We start from the raw sequence: 16,771 nt of genomic DNA, 5'->3' as shown, positions 1-16,771 counted from the left end.
AATTGGCCAGTACAGTGTTGCCAGTTCAAAATTTCATTCCCAAAGTCACGCGTGACTTGTGTAATTTATCATTAAAACTTTTACCACTGCCTGACTGTTATTTAGCAAAATTTCACAGCCTAACTTACCTTTTTGACAGTCACGTGATTGTTTTTCACTAGTGACATTTTGCCTTTACAATGTTGCCAGCTCAAAAATTGCATTTTTAGTCACGTGACGTGTATTTTCAGCTCTTCCCACTGTCGAAATTCGGTTTATTGAATTTTAACAGTTGAAACTACATTTTTATGTTCACGTGACTGTTTTTAACTGTAGACTGTAGTGTCACTTTGCCCGTACAATGTTGCCAGCTCAAAAATTACAATTTTTTGGTCAAGCGACTCTTATTTTACAGCTTTTGCCTTCATAACTGTTTAAATCGGATTTTGCACATTTTCATAATTCTGACTACTTTTTTAGAGTCACGTGACTGTTTTTGACTAGTGGCAATTGGCCAGTACAGTGTTGCCAGATCAAAATTTAATTCCCAAAGTCACGTGACGTGTAATTTATCATTAAAGCTTTTACCACTGCCTGACTGTTATTTAGCAAACTTTCACAGCCTAAATTACCTTTTTGACAGTCACGTGATTGTTTGTCACTAGTGCCAATTTGCCTTTACAATGTTGCCAGCTCAAAAATTGCATTTTTATTCACGTGACGTGTATTTTCAGCTTTTACCACTGTCTAAATAAGATTTTTTGAATTTTAACAGTTAAAACTATATTTTTATGGTTAAGTGATTGTTTTTAACTGTACACTGTATAGTCACTTTATCTTTACAGTGTTGCCAGCTCAAAAATTAAAATTTTTTGGTCAAGTGACTCTTATTTTACAGCTTTTGCCTTCGTAACTGTTTAAATTGGATTTTGCATATTTTCATAATTCTGAATACCTTTTTATAGTCACGTGACTGTTTTTGATTAGTGGCAATTGGCCAGTACAGTGTTGCCAGTTCAAAATTACATTCCCAAAATTACGTGACGTGTATTTTACCATTAAAACTTTTACCACTGTCCTAAGTATATTTAACAAATTTTTTCAGCTCAAATTACTTTTCTTGTAGTCACGTGACTGTTTTTCACTAGTAACATTTTGCATTTACAATGTTGCCAGCTCAAAAATTGCATTTTTAGTCACGTGACGGGTATTTTCAACTTTTCCCACTGTCTAAATTAGATTTAGCGAATGTTCACAGTTGAAACTACATTTTTATGTTCACGTGATTGTTTTTAACTAGTGGCACTGGCCAGTACAGTGTTGCCAGGTTAAAAATTACATTCCCAAAGTCACGTGACGTGTATTTTACCATTTACAATTTTAGCACACTCTAAATTTCAGTTAGAAAATTTTCATTAAATTCTCGTTTTTTATGGTCACGTGACTGTTTTTGACTAGTGCCACTTTGTTTTTACAATGTTGCCAGCTCAAAAATTGCATTTTTAGTCACGTGACTTCTATTTTACAATTTTTGCTTTCATAAATGTTTATGATTTAACTACCTTTTTACTTTACTTTTGACGTGCTTTTGAGTAGTGTCACTTGGCCTTGGGTGCAGTGTTGCCAGGTGAAAATATGCGTACCCAAAGTCACAGTAAAACAATATTTCCAGTTTTATGATAAATTTGTGTATTCCGTAGGTGTGAGTTTGAAAAATGGACATCTAAAGTGCGTTCACACTGAATACTTTTTAGATCATTGACTCTCTCATTAACTGGAAGGGACAGATTCAAACAAGGCATTTTATCATCTCCCCTTCTAGCATAGAATCGCTATTAATCATTGACGTGATGTCTGATATTGGTGGCGATAAATCAACGCTGATTTCCCATGGCAAACCGTGGTACACAAAGCTTCCGCTGTGTCAACATAAAAAAAACCATTGACGTGGCCTCTATTTTTGTTGGAGCCTCTCATTGAGTGGTTAAATAGAGCTCTCCTTTATCGGTCAACGTATTGAAACGTACATCCGGGTCGACACGCGAAAGAAAAATAGTCTCTAATCCGATCCGACACATGTTTCCTATTAATTTTTCCTTTAGATATCGTACAGTCCGAGTTTTGCTTTGATAAATTAGACGTCCATTCAATTTTCCCTGCAAAACCCATGTTTTATATTTTTAATAATAAATTTCCACAAAGAGAAGGGCTTACGTGCTGGAAAGTGACAAATTGAGGCAGAGCAGACAAGAGGTTTTTCTGGGACAAACTCTAGATTTAAACTTTTATTAAACTAAAAAAAAATGTGGAAAGTTGTGGAGACGTAGGAATGATAAAGACTTTAATTTCAATTTTTTTTTAATGAATGATGTTCTTTTCATATTACTACATTAAATATATTAAAAGGAAAACCAACAAGTAGTCCACAATATGAGATAAGAAAATATTGGAAAAAAATTGCAATACTGACCTGAAATGTCTGATCAATTGTGCGTTTGCACTGTAAGTTTCAGGGCAGTAACTGCCTACATTTCGAAATTATCATCAGAATTGGGTTTAATGGAACATAAGTCCTTTTTTTGCAACTTTCTTCTAAGTTTTTGCGTTCTAGTGTTGGATTTTTTACAAAAAATATAACAGAATAACTTGATCAAAGAAATAGTAATTTTTGAGCTGGCAACACTGTACAGGCAATGTGACACTAGTTAAAAACAGTCATGTGACCATAAAAATGTAGTTTCTACTCTGAACATTTGCTATATCTAATTTAGACAGTGGCCAAATATGAAAATACACGTCACGTGGGTAAAAATGCAATTATTGAGCTGGCAACCATTGAAAGGCAAAGTGTCACTAGTCAAAAACAAGCACGTGATATTTACTATTGAACAACTCGGTTATTTAATTTTGCGCTTTACAACTATACAGGGTGGTCGCAACAGGAGTTCAGCGGCTACAATTTGGTATATTAAACCACCCTGTAAGTGTCAAAATAACCGAGTTACCATCTGTTAAATTGAAAACTGTCAAATTTAAACTTTTATTCAATTCTACTACTATTTACTATTGAATAACTCGGTTATTTCATTTTGTGCTTTACAACTATACAGGGTGGTCGCAACAGGAGTTCAGCGGCTACAATTTGGTATATTAAACCACCCTGTAAGTGTCAAAATAACCGAGTTACCATCTGTTAAATTGAAAACTGTCAAATTTAAACTTTTATTCAATTCTACTACTATTTACTATTGAATAACTCGGTTATTTCATTTTGTGCTTTACAACTATACAGGGTGGTCGCAACAGGAGTTTAGGGGCTACAATTCTGGTATATTAAACCACCCTGCAAGTGTCAAAATAACCGAGTTACCATCTGTTAAATTGAAAACTGTCAAATTTAAACTTTAATTCAGTTCTACTACTATTCACTTTTGAATAACTCGGTTATTTGATTTTGCGCTTTACAACTATACAGGGTGGTCGCAACAGGAGTTCAAGGGCTACAATTTGGTATATTAAACCATCCTGCAAGTGTCAAAATAACCGAGTTACCATCTGTTAAATTAAAAACTGTCAAATTTAAACTTTCACACTCACTCACTCACTACTACTATTCACTTTTGAATAACTCGGTTATTTGATTTTGCGCTTTACAACTATACCGGTTGGCCGAAATAGGATTTCCAGTGCTACAATTTGGTATTTTGGACCACCCTGTAAGTGTCAAAATAACCGAGTTACCATCTGTTAAATTGAAAACTGTCAAATTTATACTTTAATTCAGTTCTACTAATATTTACTATTGAATAACTCGGTTATTTGATTTTGCAATTTACAACTATACAGGGTGGTCGCAACAGAATTTCAAATCAGAATTATGAAAATCTGCAAAATTGGTATGAAAACAAAAATTGTAAAATAAGAGTCACTAAACCAAAAAATGGAGCTGGCAGTCCTGTACAGGGTGTGGATTTAGTGTGTTTTGACAGGAAGAGCCCATTTCCCGGCTAGATAAGAAAACACTAGTATACATGTCTAAGGCTCAATATGCCCGAAAGGACAATCAAGGAATTAGAAGCGCACACCCGCACAATGGTAAACACTACAACCGGGGAAATAAGGAAACAACGCCCGCTTTACCACAATTCATCAGCCTCCCGACGTTTAACCCTTTCACAGACTCAGCACAATCATTCAGAGCAACATACGACCGAATGGCAGTTCTATACTTTCACTCCTACCTGCAGGGGGCTGCAAATATAGGGTACGCAGAATACAAGGAGGGCCACCCTGACAGTAACTGACTCCTCATCTGTCAGGCCTTCAAAACAGAGTTCTGCGACGATAACAGCAGCCTGAGACTGCGTTCGAAGGTACGGGAAAGAACACAGAGGCCCTTGGAACCTACCAAGAATTACTTTTACGATCTAAGGGTCCTCTATGAAGAATACAAGCGGGTAGTCGATTTCGGGTAGTAGATAATGCCTCTACAGAACCACCCCCATGTCCCTCTACACCAACATTCCGGCCGCAGCGCCAAGCATACGATAACTCGAGCTTCAGAGAACCGGCACGGTACGAAAACCCACGCTCTTTTGGAGGTTAAAGGACCCCGCCACCGCCCAGAAGGGAATACGTCACAAGACGCACCCCCCCGCCTCCTAAACTTCGAAGGGTGGCAAAACTGAGTCCCGTCACCCTCTCCACTTGGGGCCACTCTGATTCTCAGAGCAGGGGGGCAAAGAAGTCCGAGCCTAGGGGAAACAAAGACATCACTTGAGATAGTAGGGAGTTACGTAGGGAGATTGGATATAGGAGCAACTATACTGAAAAACCCACCCCAGCCACTCATCTTGGGCATGGAATTTTTGGAAGATACAAAAGCAACAGTTAACATAGCAAAGAAAACACTAACCCTAGAAGAAGGATTGACCATAAAATTCAGCCACCAAGCAAAAAGCACAAACCAACAAACCCACGACTATTGCCGCAGAAAAGTAAGACAGAGCAAGCAAAAAGCACAAACCAGGTGAACCCTCAAATAAAGACACCTAAAGGCAAAGAAAAGCAAGCAATACCACATTCACCAAACACAAGCATACATGAGGAAAAACACGCATCAGCAAGATTTTGAGGAGATTTCGCCAAAACAGATCCAGTTAAGAGCTACGGAAGACGTGGTTATCATGCCTGGCGACACAGAGTCTGGGACACGAGTCTGGGGTTCATTCATCCCCGATAAAGCGTTCGTCCTCCGGGAACCTTACCGTTTTCCAGGTACAGCATCCCTCATCATGATCTACGCCATCTTGGCGAACTAGGGGTAAGATTATTGTAACTGTTGTCTTAATTTTTTAAATAAAAGTTGGTTAGCTGTGGAAACCTGAGTATTCTTCCCTCTGAGTTACCCCTTAACGTGACAATATCTGTTCTTTTTTTTCTTTAATTCTTTAATTTAAACCATATTTAAAAATGTCCTTTTCAAAAACTTTCTAAAATAGTTTTTCAAAAAAATGCTGATGTATTCAAATCTGAATATCAGTTATTATCCAGCAGGGGTACTTTGGAAAATGATAAATAAATTTGGTTTATAGACCAAAGAGCTTGGACTTTACAAAGATGGTGGACAACTAATATTGTTAAGAAGAGTTTGTGAGTAAGTTTCGATTAAAACTTTTTTAAAAGGACTTTTTTTTAGAAATAAATAATGGTTTGCGAAAAAGACGTGTCATGAACAGCCTTTATTCATTAATCACCCAGTTCGATAAAAATCTCGCTAATGTTTATCCATCGTTTTTTTGTAAAGTGATTAATTTTAAGTCGTTTTAAAAATATGCATGATACATAGGAGGAACATAATACAGGGGGGTCCAGTCCACTGTCAGACCGATAGAGAAATTTTGATCAGTTTGAATTGATTTAAATACATTTTATAGCTCCATGAGTGAACTTTTGATAGATGTGACGTTTGGCTGCCTATAACTGAGTGTGTAAGGAAGCATTACTGTAACACAACCATTATACATACACACCGGCAAAATTAGAGAAACGGTCAAAATTGAGACTTAGTTTAACATCAATTTCCTCTTCAATCCTTTGCTCGATTTTGATCATCTTTTTTATGAATTGTAGCTTGATTCTTCATGAATACATATGACTTATTACGATTTTTAAATGGTTTGTCTTTATGTCATATACAGAGACGAAAAGGAAGTAAGGAATGTTCTGTGCTCTTTGAGACACCCTGTGGAGAGAACAACTGAGAATTGAAAACCGTTTATAACATCAAATTGTAGCACGTTATTTTCTGAATATTTTCCTTTTCTATTTTCTCTGATATCTCAATTATTAAAGAAAATACAGGGTTTCGAAGAAAATGTGGATATTGGTCTTATTTTTCCACACCTGTTTGGTTTCCTAATCAAATTTGCTATACGTCATTGGATTTTGTTGAGCGAAAGTCAAGAACATCCATCATTTTGATTCTTAAAAATCCAACATGGGTGATATGGCTCCCTACTGATGTGGCGAAGGCTGTAGCGATGACCGAAATTGGTACAAGTTACAACGATGTTGCTGAGATGTTAGGAAAAGCAAAATCTACGATATATCGCAATGTAAGACGTTGGAGACAAACGGGAGAGTATGTGAGTAATAGACGTAAAACAGTACCGCAACTAAGAAGCAAACTGGAAAAAGAACAAGTCCTCGTACCATTAGCAGAAGGCTTAAGGAAGTTGGTTTGAAGGCCTATAGAACCAAGGAAGCTCCATTACTCCAGCGATGTAAACGTGTGGCCAAACTAGGCTTTGCTGGGGAGCCCAAAAATTGGGATGTTTTGTTCACAGATGAGAGTCGATTTCGTGTTAATTCCATCGACTGCAGGGAAAGGTTATATCGCCGCCGAGGAGAACAAGATGAACAATATAATTTTACTCCCACTGTCTCCTATGGTAGAGGCTCAGTGTCTGGGGTGGAATATGTTTAGGGACACGAACAGAGTTGGTGGTTGTTAATGGAGCTTTAAATGCAGATGGATTCGGTTCTGCAAGAGCATGTCGTACCATTCGCCCCCCATATCGTAGAAAACTTTTTGCTAATGCCCGCCCTCACAAGGCTCGTTATGTCTCCGACTTTTTAAATGTCGTCGGGATAAGAACAATGTAGTGGCCGGCATGTTCTCCAGACATTAATCCGATTGAACATGTCTGGGACATCTTAGGTAGACGATTAAGGTTCATAACTCCTGCAGTTCAAAATCCCGAACAAGTAGCAGCTGCTCTGTTTGAGATTTGGGACAATCTACCTCAAGACATGATCGATAATGTCATCAGAAGCATGAAGAGACGGATGACTGCCGTGATAAGGGCGCATTTAGCTAAAAAACAATCATCTAAATGAAAGAAGTAGTAGTCCATATTCTTTCAGTGGAGTCGCAAGAGTACGAAAGGAAGGAAATGACAAACAGTCTTCTCCACAATACTTTATTATGACCTTAGATGGTAAGGTCTGCTCAACAAGTTTCGGTCACATACATGACCATCTTCAGGAGCTCAAATCAGTCGATCAATGTGATTGCGCAGAAGAGGCGATCAAAAAAGAGTTTGATCGCCTCTTCTGCGGATGGTGCACAAGTTTTAAGCTCTTTTTTTTCCCCTAGGGTCTCACCCAGCCCTAAATGGGTCTAGTTTAAGTTTTTTGTTTAATTTTTAATTTAATGTGCTATAGTTAGTTTTTTCTCCATAATGAGCTTTGTTCACCTATTTAACTATGTTAAATTCACTAATTCGTTATAACATGGGTCTCTCTGTCTCTCCCCTTGTAAAAAGACAGTAGTCACATTGATCGACTGATTTGAGCTCCTGAAGATGGTCATTTATGTGACCGAAACTTGTTGAGCAGACCTTACCATCTAAGGTCATAATAAAGTATTGTGTGTTTGTCATTTCCTTCCTTTCGTAATCATCTAAATGGTAAACTTTCAATTCAGCTAAAAATTATTTCAGTTCTAGTTTAATTTTTTGCTGGTTAGTGCTAAAGGTGATTTGCTGTAAGTCTCACACTGCATTAAATTTTAAATATCGAATCACAATAAAATCTTTTAAAAATCCTTCTTGACACACTTGCAGGTCATGTTTGAAATAAACCGCTTAACTTGTCCTGACAGTTAAACCTTCCGCCTCCAAACAGTAAATAAATCTTACCTGGCTTATGTTATCCTGGTGTACACTGAGAAGACAAATTGTCCCAACAAGCTGTCCTGAAAAAAAGTTAAAAATTAAATTCACTCTGTCTAATACAATACTAATTCAGTCAATTAAACAATCTTTAAACAGCATTAATATTGCCGAACTTTGGGCAGGGTAAAGGGAATATTGTGGTGTAATAGTCTTAAGTAGTACATACTTATGGTCCATTTATTTTCCCGTGGCGGTTACGTCATCATTTGCCTTTCTTGTCTATTACATGCGTTCCGAGCGCGATAGAATTTTGACGTCATCTAGTCACGTCGGCAATGAATCAGGACGACAAGGCTGGGAAAATCGGCAGCCATTGTTGACAAAAAGTAAACAAAGAGACATTTTTTATTTTTGATGTAAATTTTACAATATTTTAAGGAGTATTTTGATTTAACTTGTTTTTAACTGCGATACTACGTGTGCTACTAGATAATGTGGGTGTGTTTCGGTAGTCAGTTTTGAAAATGCCACCTTCTTAATACACTTTACAACTATCAAGGGGCCCAGTGAAACATTCTGAAGGAAGTAGAGTTTGTGGAACAGAAAAGGATGCTAATAGAAAACACTGTCACAAGGAAACAGCCCATATAGGTATTTACTTACTCCCAAGAAGAGTTTTTACAAGAACACTACAAAAACCAAGTTAATTCAAGCCAGTGGTTCTCGAAGAAACATGGATATAGAGTAAAGGTGTATTTAGCAGAAGCTGACAAGGTGATTTACCAAATACTATAAAAAGGACTCTGGTAGAAGTATTAATAAGCTGCTAATACTAAATAGCTTATGTTTCAGGTACCTTTATTAGCCTAATCTGGAGTTTGCTTATCATGCTTTGAAAGGGTCTAAATTTAAAAAGTCCCTAAAGTTAATTAGCCCTTATAAATTTTGCCATATCTTCTCTGACTATAAGGCTAGAAACAGATGGTGCTACTGTTAAATCCTTTTCCATCAGATAGTAGGTTAAATTACTATTTTAATTGTATTATTTACACATTATGAAATATTCAAATAAAATCTTTAAAAAGTACACTCAAGTTTCTTTTTTATCTAAGAAGTCTAGTTTTCTTCATAAACAATCATAAAATTAGATAATTTCTTTAACTGAGGTACCTACCTGCTCTTACAATAAATTGAACTGAAATTGAAAAAACATGTTAAATAAATCACACAACAAAACCAAATTGATATGTATTTAATGCTGGGTAAATTTACAAAAGGAAATAAATAAGCAATCTATATCACAAAACCAAGAAGCAAGTTCTTAAAACACCAACAATTCTGTTATAAGTTAAAACACTGCTTTAGGATTTAATAGTCCCCAGGATACACACATTGCCTCACACACTCCTTTCTTGCAAATTTTATGGAATAATTCTTGAAACGTTGGTATTGGGCTGTTAATGACTCGTTTGAATGCACCTATCTGTGATGTTCTTTCCAGATAATTTAAATTGAATGTGGTTGTTGTTCCCAAGCCAAAGTTTGATTGGAACTTTCCGCCTTTGTTTACCACCAAATGTTGCAAGTTTTCCAGTTTGGTGAAGAAAAATCTTAAATTCTACGAAGGCCCCGCAATAACAACACTAATTAATAAACTTAAACATCCCTAAATTAAGTTTTTATTTCTTCTGTTTGTAGTTTTTGGTGTTTTTCAACTTTTTAAAATTCCTAACCTCAAAATGTTTAGCCGACGGTCAGTTGGGACTATGCTCTATGTTGCCACATCTTCCACGAGCAGATGTGAACCTGGCGTATTGTTGGTTGCAGTAATAAACGGACCGATCAATTATACAGATTTCGAAAAAAAAAGCATTTATTGCATGCAAAACATGTGAGATTCTTAGAATGTTTTTTTTCAAAACAATATAGTTTTCTCATTTTAATTTATAATTGCTTAATAAAAGATACATATTGTGAGGTTTAAAAGAGGAATTTGTCAAACGGCAACGTCCAAACAAGTGATTAAAAAGATGGATAGCCTAGCTTGTAATAAACGACGTGCGTAAATTTCAATATGGCGGAGCACTTGATGACGTAACCGCCAGGGGAAAAAAATGAACCATACTTAGAGTATGATACACAAAATGGATCAAGGGACTAACCCATAAAATGGTAATAGCTGAGACTATATCAAACATATACTTCTAGCCTTAAAAAGGTTCAAAATTGACACTTAACCTTAATAAAGAAAATTTTAAAGAGTAATATCATTATAATCCATTCAGAAGTGAAAAGTTTAAAACTCTCCTAGGGACGTTCAAGTTATTATCGTCTCTCTTGTATAATAATTAGTTTTAAAGTTAAATCTGTTGCAAGCAAAGTTGTTATTTGACCCACGTCAATGAAATTTATGAATATTTTTTCCTTTTAAGGTTGAACCAAAGTTTTGATTTATTATTTCTACAGATAAAGCTTTTTTACACATTGAAAAGGGATTTCTGGAGCGAGAGTTTTAAATTCATATAAATGATTGTCTTTAATGTGCAAATTACACTGTGCAGGACTATTAATCAAAATCAGTCTTTCTACAATCATCCATTGCACTCCACTTGCAGTTAATTTAACCGTAAAACGGTCGGTTTTAACAATAACAACCGAATTTAAGTTGCTCCTATTCCACCTACATTATCTAAAAGCTAAACGTGAACAAAGCGCTTTTAAGACGATTAAACCGCTGCATGTGCTCATAAACATGTTGCTGGTATTATTTGCCTTATTGAACCAACTCGAATTGGGTTAATGGATCCTAGAATCAAGAATATTTGAGCAAAGTCCCGAAGAAGCTAAAAGATATTATTTTTTCATAAACGGTGTGTCATACTCGCCCAAATTATGCATTGTGCCCGTTTTAATTTTCGTTATTGTGCAATATACAAAATGTCTACCAGAAAATACACAGAAACAGTTAACAAATCCTGAAATGTATCAATATATCTTCTTTAAATACTAATTAAAAGTATTTAGAAAAACTAGAATACAAAAGTGTAATCCATTTTCTTATAATTTTTTTGAGCATTTACACTTTTTAAAAATAATTGAAATGTGCTGCTTTTTAGGTGGAGCAAAAGTGGCTTTATTTGCCATCGAGTAGTTTTCAACAGCTTTTGAAACGTTCTACAAGTTTCTAAAACTTTTCAGGTACTTCTGGTACTTTTCAAATTCTTCCACAGTAATTAGGAAGATTCTGTAAGCTTCTAGAATATTGTAGTAGTTTTCAACAGCTTTTAAAAAACGTTCTACAAGTTTCTAAAACTCCCAAGGTACTTCTAGAACCTTCTAAATTCTTCAAGAGCGATAAGAAAGGTTCTTTAAGCTTTTAGAAAATATTCTAGTAGCTTTCAAGTGCTTTTCAAATATTCTAGAAATTTCTAAAACTTTTCAGATACTTCTGTAACCTTTCAAAATTTTCTAGAGTTATTAGAAAGGTTCTGTAAGCTTCTAGAATATTTTAGTAGTTTTCAACAGCTTTTAAAACGTTCTACAAGTTTATAAAACTTTTCAGGTACTTCTGGAACCATTCAAATCCATCAAGAGTGATTAGGAAGGTTCTGTAAGCTTCTAGAAAATATTCTAGTAGCTTTCAAGTGCTTTTAAAATATTCTAGAAGTTCCTAAAACTCCTCAGGTATTTCTGGAAATTTTCAAATTCGTCTAGAGTTATTATGAAGGTTATGTAAGCTTCTAGAATATTTTAGTAGTTATCAACAACTTTTAAAACGTTCTACAAGTTTTTAAAAGTTTTTCTGGAACCTTTCAAATCTTTCAAGAGTGATTAGGAAGGTTCTGTAAGCTTCTAGAAAATATTCTAGTAGCTTTCAAGTGCTTTTAAAATATTCTAGAAGTCTCTAAAACTTTTCAGGTACACATGGTGAGCACGTGTGTGTTTGCGGTTCACGTGTTTTGATCACCCTGTATGAAATTTTCAGGATGGAATTTTTTAGCTTACACTACTAAAAACAGGAGTTCGAGACGGTTCTTTCGAGTAGTTTAACCTCATTAAACTTCCAAAAATAACCGAGATACAAAATACTACTTTTTTGGTCAAAAGGGAATTAAACAAATTTTTGGCAAATATCCTCGAAACGGTAAGAGTTACAAGAAAATTGCTAGATACTAAAAAGTTTTTAAATAAATCACTGAAACGACTCACGTAACGCTGAAACGTCGATACGGTTGTCTGGATACCGAGTGTACACATAAATGTTAGTGGTTCTATTTTTTTGGCCTGTATGAAATTTTCGGGATAGAATTTTTTAGGTCGCACCACTACAAAGAGGAGTTTGAGCCGGTTATTTTGAGTGGTTCAATCTCCACGAGCTCCCAAAAATAACCAAGATACAGGGTGTTCAAGTTACAATTTAAACTGATAAATTGAACTTAATTAGAAGATGGGTGTCATAGTTTCACAAATTATGCTGTTACAACTGTCCAATCAAAACTATTTCATACTTAATATAGATTCGGTTGTATTATTGAACTATTAAGTTGTTAAACAACAGATTTGAGCAAAAAAGACATATTTAATTATGATCATTCTCAAACAGCTAGAAATAGATATTCTTCCATACTAACTTATTGTTAGACAATTATTGGCTGGTGTCGAAAGCCCCCATTGTATGGACCTTTGTTGTAACGTAAAAGCATTCTCAAACAATGAATGTATATCGAAACACTTTATAGGCATTGTGTTTAACGAGAACGCTGAAATTTGATAAGAGGATCCGAGTAAAGCTGCTAGGATTTACCTACCGAAGGAAATTATTTAGTTTGCTTCAGACACGTTAATAATATTCCTGTTTGTAGATATGTTAAGTGGAATATATTAGTATGCCTGATTAGCTTTCAAGCTATTATTTTAATCGAATATAACATTCAAAATTGCTCTTAAACCGAAAGGGATATGAAAAATTGGTCCAACTTAGGAAGTTAATATAAAAAAATGTTGAATATTAAAGCAGAAACGTTTCCGCTGCACATATTACACCATAATAACACTGTCAACGACAGAAGTAAAACTAATTTAAAATTTGTTTGAGTACGATATTTAACCAGAAGGGTACTTGGAAAAACCTTTATTTATACGCGAATCTACGTATGGAATTAATTTTCTCCCTCAATGGGAACAAATTTCCATGAACAAAGGTGGGAAAAACACTACAAATTACTGGGTTAAATCCATTTTTTGTCTGCGTATGTAAAGTTTTTTTCCCTGAAACAATCACAAGCATAATGGAAATAAATGTTTCACTAGCTTAACTATTCTTGAGAGCCTCTAAATTGCTCTCAGGTTTACAAATTGCAGCAATCATTCAGTTGCACAGAACCCCATTTGAAATGAAAATGTCAGTGTTCAACAATACGAAGACACCAGCAACATTATCATAGATATCAGTTTCGACACTTTCCAAGTTCTTTGACTTAGATTTCAACATTTGTATAGTAAAAATTGACAAACACGGTAAAACTTAGTAAGCAACAATGAAAATTCTCTTGGAAACCTAAAATTGGACCTTCAAGATACTTTTCTTAAGTTGTTTAACTTGAATTTCAACACTTGACTAGTCAAGACAAACTAAAACACTGCAAAATTGAATCATAAAGGTGGAAATCTGTCTTGTTGACTTAAAGTTAGACTTTCAAGACAGTGTTTTGACTTGATTTCTAGTAATTTCAGTGAAATTATACTTAAACACTGCAAAATTGAGTTAAGTGTTCGTTTCCCCAACATTGGCTAAGTTGAGTTTAAGGGCAGCTTAAATAAGTTTAGTTTAGACTGTGATAATTTGCGCACTTGTTCTGCTACATTCAAACCTCAACTTCAGCTAAACCCTTAATTGTTGCAGGTTAAAAACTGAATTTTTGATGACTTCCCTAACAATTTTCAAAAAATTGTAAAACTCCGCACCTTCATCGCTCTACTAGCGCAAGTAATTCTGCTCTATTTAACCCTGCCAAAATCGGTGAAACCATCCACTTTGTTGGGAAAAACACCAACAATGGTTGTGTCTAGCCTCGAATTGACATCACTAAATTAGGAAGACACTAGCAACATTATCATAGATATCAGTTTGAAGAAAACGTGGAAAAATAAAAAACAACCGCAATAAATTTTCCTCCATCTAAAGTGGATTTTACGTTTTACTTTATTAGTTGTTTCTTACCGGCATCATGTTTAATGCCTGTTTTGATGTGCATAAATCCCAGGTAGATTTGCAGGATAATAGAACGTTCATTCAATTTTGAGATGAAATATATTTCAGCTCAATCCCCCAAAATACTTCGTTGTACTGACGTGGGATTTACATGATTTTCCTCCCTCTTGTTATCGCTGAAAAATTCTCTATGTGAATTATAATAAAATCAGGTTGTAAAGGTTTTATGGTGCGTAAAATTTTAAGAATTCCACCTTAGGTAAGGATGTAAAAAAGGTAAGTGTGTGGAATTTTTATTAGGATTGTTATAAATTTGAGTGTTCATTCTTGACAGTGGAATAAAATTTTTGTATATCTAGTTTTAACTTTACTTAAACAACAATATTTCAGCTATATTGGGATAAACAATCAAAGCTGTCGGTTAAAAACTGAATTTTTGTTGCTATTCTTAAGTTTCTTATAAAATTCGAAAACTCCTGGCGTTCATCGCTCTACTTGCGCACGTAATTTTGCTACAACTTACTTGGAGTGATAAAATGACAGTTTTAAGAACATTTTTGGAATCTTCATTAAATTGCCTGTCAAATAACATAAAAAAATATTTGGTGCAGTAAGTGAAAAAAGTGGTGTCAAAGTTTGAACTGCCAGAAATACAAAAGGACAGTCAGGAACAAAATCGCCAGTGAAACCCACTTGCAGTGAGAAAATGATTGTTTTAGGTATATTTTTGGAATCTTCATTAAATTTCCTATCAAATACCATAAAAAGAAACTACAATATTTGGTGCAGTAAGTGAAAAAAGTGGTGTTAAAGTTTGAACAGCCAGAACTACAAAAGGCAGTCAGGAACAAAATCGCCAGTAAAACCCACTTGCAGTGAGAAAATGATTGTTTTAGGTATATTTTTGAAATCTTCATTAAATTTCCTGTCAAATAACATAAAAAAAACACTACAATATTTGGTGCAGTAAGTGAAAAAAGTGGTATCAAAGTTTGAACTGCCAGAAACACAAAAGGACAGTCAGGAACAAAATCGCCAGTAAAACCCACTTGCAGTGAGAAAATTACTATTAGGAATATTTTTGATATCCTCATTAAATTTTCTTTCCAATAACATGAAAACACACTACAAAATTTGGTTCGGTGACGGAGAAAAACGGTGTCAACGTTTGAACTGTCAGAAACACACAGTCAAAGACAAAATCGTCTGTAAAACCCACTTGTAGTGAAAAAATTATTGTTTTAGGCACATTTTTGGAATTCTTATTAAATTTCCTATCCAATTACCTGAAAAAACACAACAAAATTGGGTCCAATCAGTGAGAAAAGCGGTGTCACAATTTGAACTGACAGAATCACAGTATGAAAGGACAGTAAGGGGCAAAATAATCGCCTGCAAAGCCCACTTGGAGTGAAAGAATGACTGGTTTAGGCACATTTTTAGAATTCATATCCAATAACATAAAAAAACACTACAACACACAAGAAACACAGCATTTGTAATTTACCAGTAGTCAAATTTCAAATTTTTCTTGTAAAGTATTTTTTTTTTCCTTAAATTTCAACAGTTGCAAAGCAAAAATGTACTTACTGCAAAATTGAGTGAAAAACAAGCAGTTTAGACTGTGATAATTTACACAGGTCACATTCAAACCTCAACTTCAGCTAAACCCTTAATTGTTGCAGGTAAAAACTGAATTTTTGATGACTTCCCTAACAATTTTCAAAAAAATTTAAAACTCCGCACCTTCATAGCTCTACTAGCGCAAGTAATTCTGCTACAAACTCTATTTAACCCTGCCAAAATCGGTAAAACCATCTACTTTGTTGGGAAAAACACCAACAATAGTTGTGACCAGCCTCGAATTGATATCACTAAATTAGGAAAATCACACTTTATCCAGTCCAACACATTAAATAGTCAAAAACCCCAAATTTAAACATAAAGTTAATAATGTAACTTTGAAATATAAAACCCGAGTCACAAACTTCCGTATAATCATAAAACTTTCGTAAGTTTACCTAACTTTATTTTAATTGATTTTGTGATTGAAAGCCCGGAAAATTTTTGAGACAAAGTAACAAATCTGGTAGGAGTCATATTAGAAATTCTATTAAATTTATATTTTTTGGTACTTAATTTAAGGGATTTTAGAATTTCAAGTAGCTTTTAGTGGTGGTAGTAAATCTTTGATCTCTTTGGCTTTTTCTCTGTAATTTTATTGCAATTTTCAATTTTTATTTTAATTTCTTTTTGCAAAACACTAAAAGAACAGAAAGAATAATTATCATTCATCTATGTAGCTTTAATGAAGTAATTATTAAATTAAGTAGAATTAACGAGATAAATCTTCAGCTTGTTTTGTATGAAGGTCAGGAAAAAAATGACCTAAACCTGAACA

At 34.7% G+C, this 16,771-nt stretch overlaps 1 protein-coding gene across 5 annotated transcripts in view; it reads right to left on the bottom strand.

Annotated features, from left to right (window-relative positions):
* LOC145729587 (diuretic hormone receptor-like) overlaps nucleotides 1–16,771 on the bottom strand; it is a 236,468-nt gene that overhangs the window by 163,996 nt on the left and 55,701 nt on the right. Inside the window, exon 2 of one of the 5 annotated variants that reach the window (XM_081980407.1) lies at nucleotides 8,184–8,239. The exons of the other annotated variants lie outside the window; for them this stretch is intronic. The gene's annotated coding sequence lies outside the window, so the exon portion shown is untranslated. The remainder of the gene's footprint in view (nucleotides 1–8,183; nucleotides 8,240–16,771) is intronic. 5 annotated transcript variants of the gene reach the window in all.

The sequence above is a fragment of the Ips typographus genome, linkage group LG5, assembly GCF_016097725.1.
Source record: "Ips typographus isolate SLU linkage group LG5, UJ_Ityp_2.0, whole genome shotgun sequence".
Classification (NCBI taxonomy): domain Eukaryota; kingdom Metazoa; phylum Arthropoda; class Insecta; order Coleoptera; family Curculionidae; genus Ips; species Ips typographus.
Note: the sequence above shows the minus strand (reverse complement) of the source record. Positions and strands in the feature narration are given on the sequence as shown.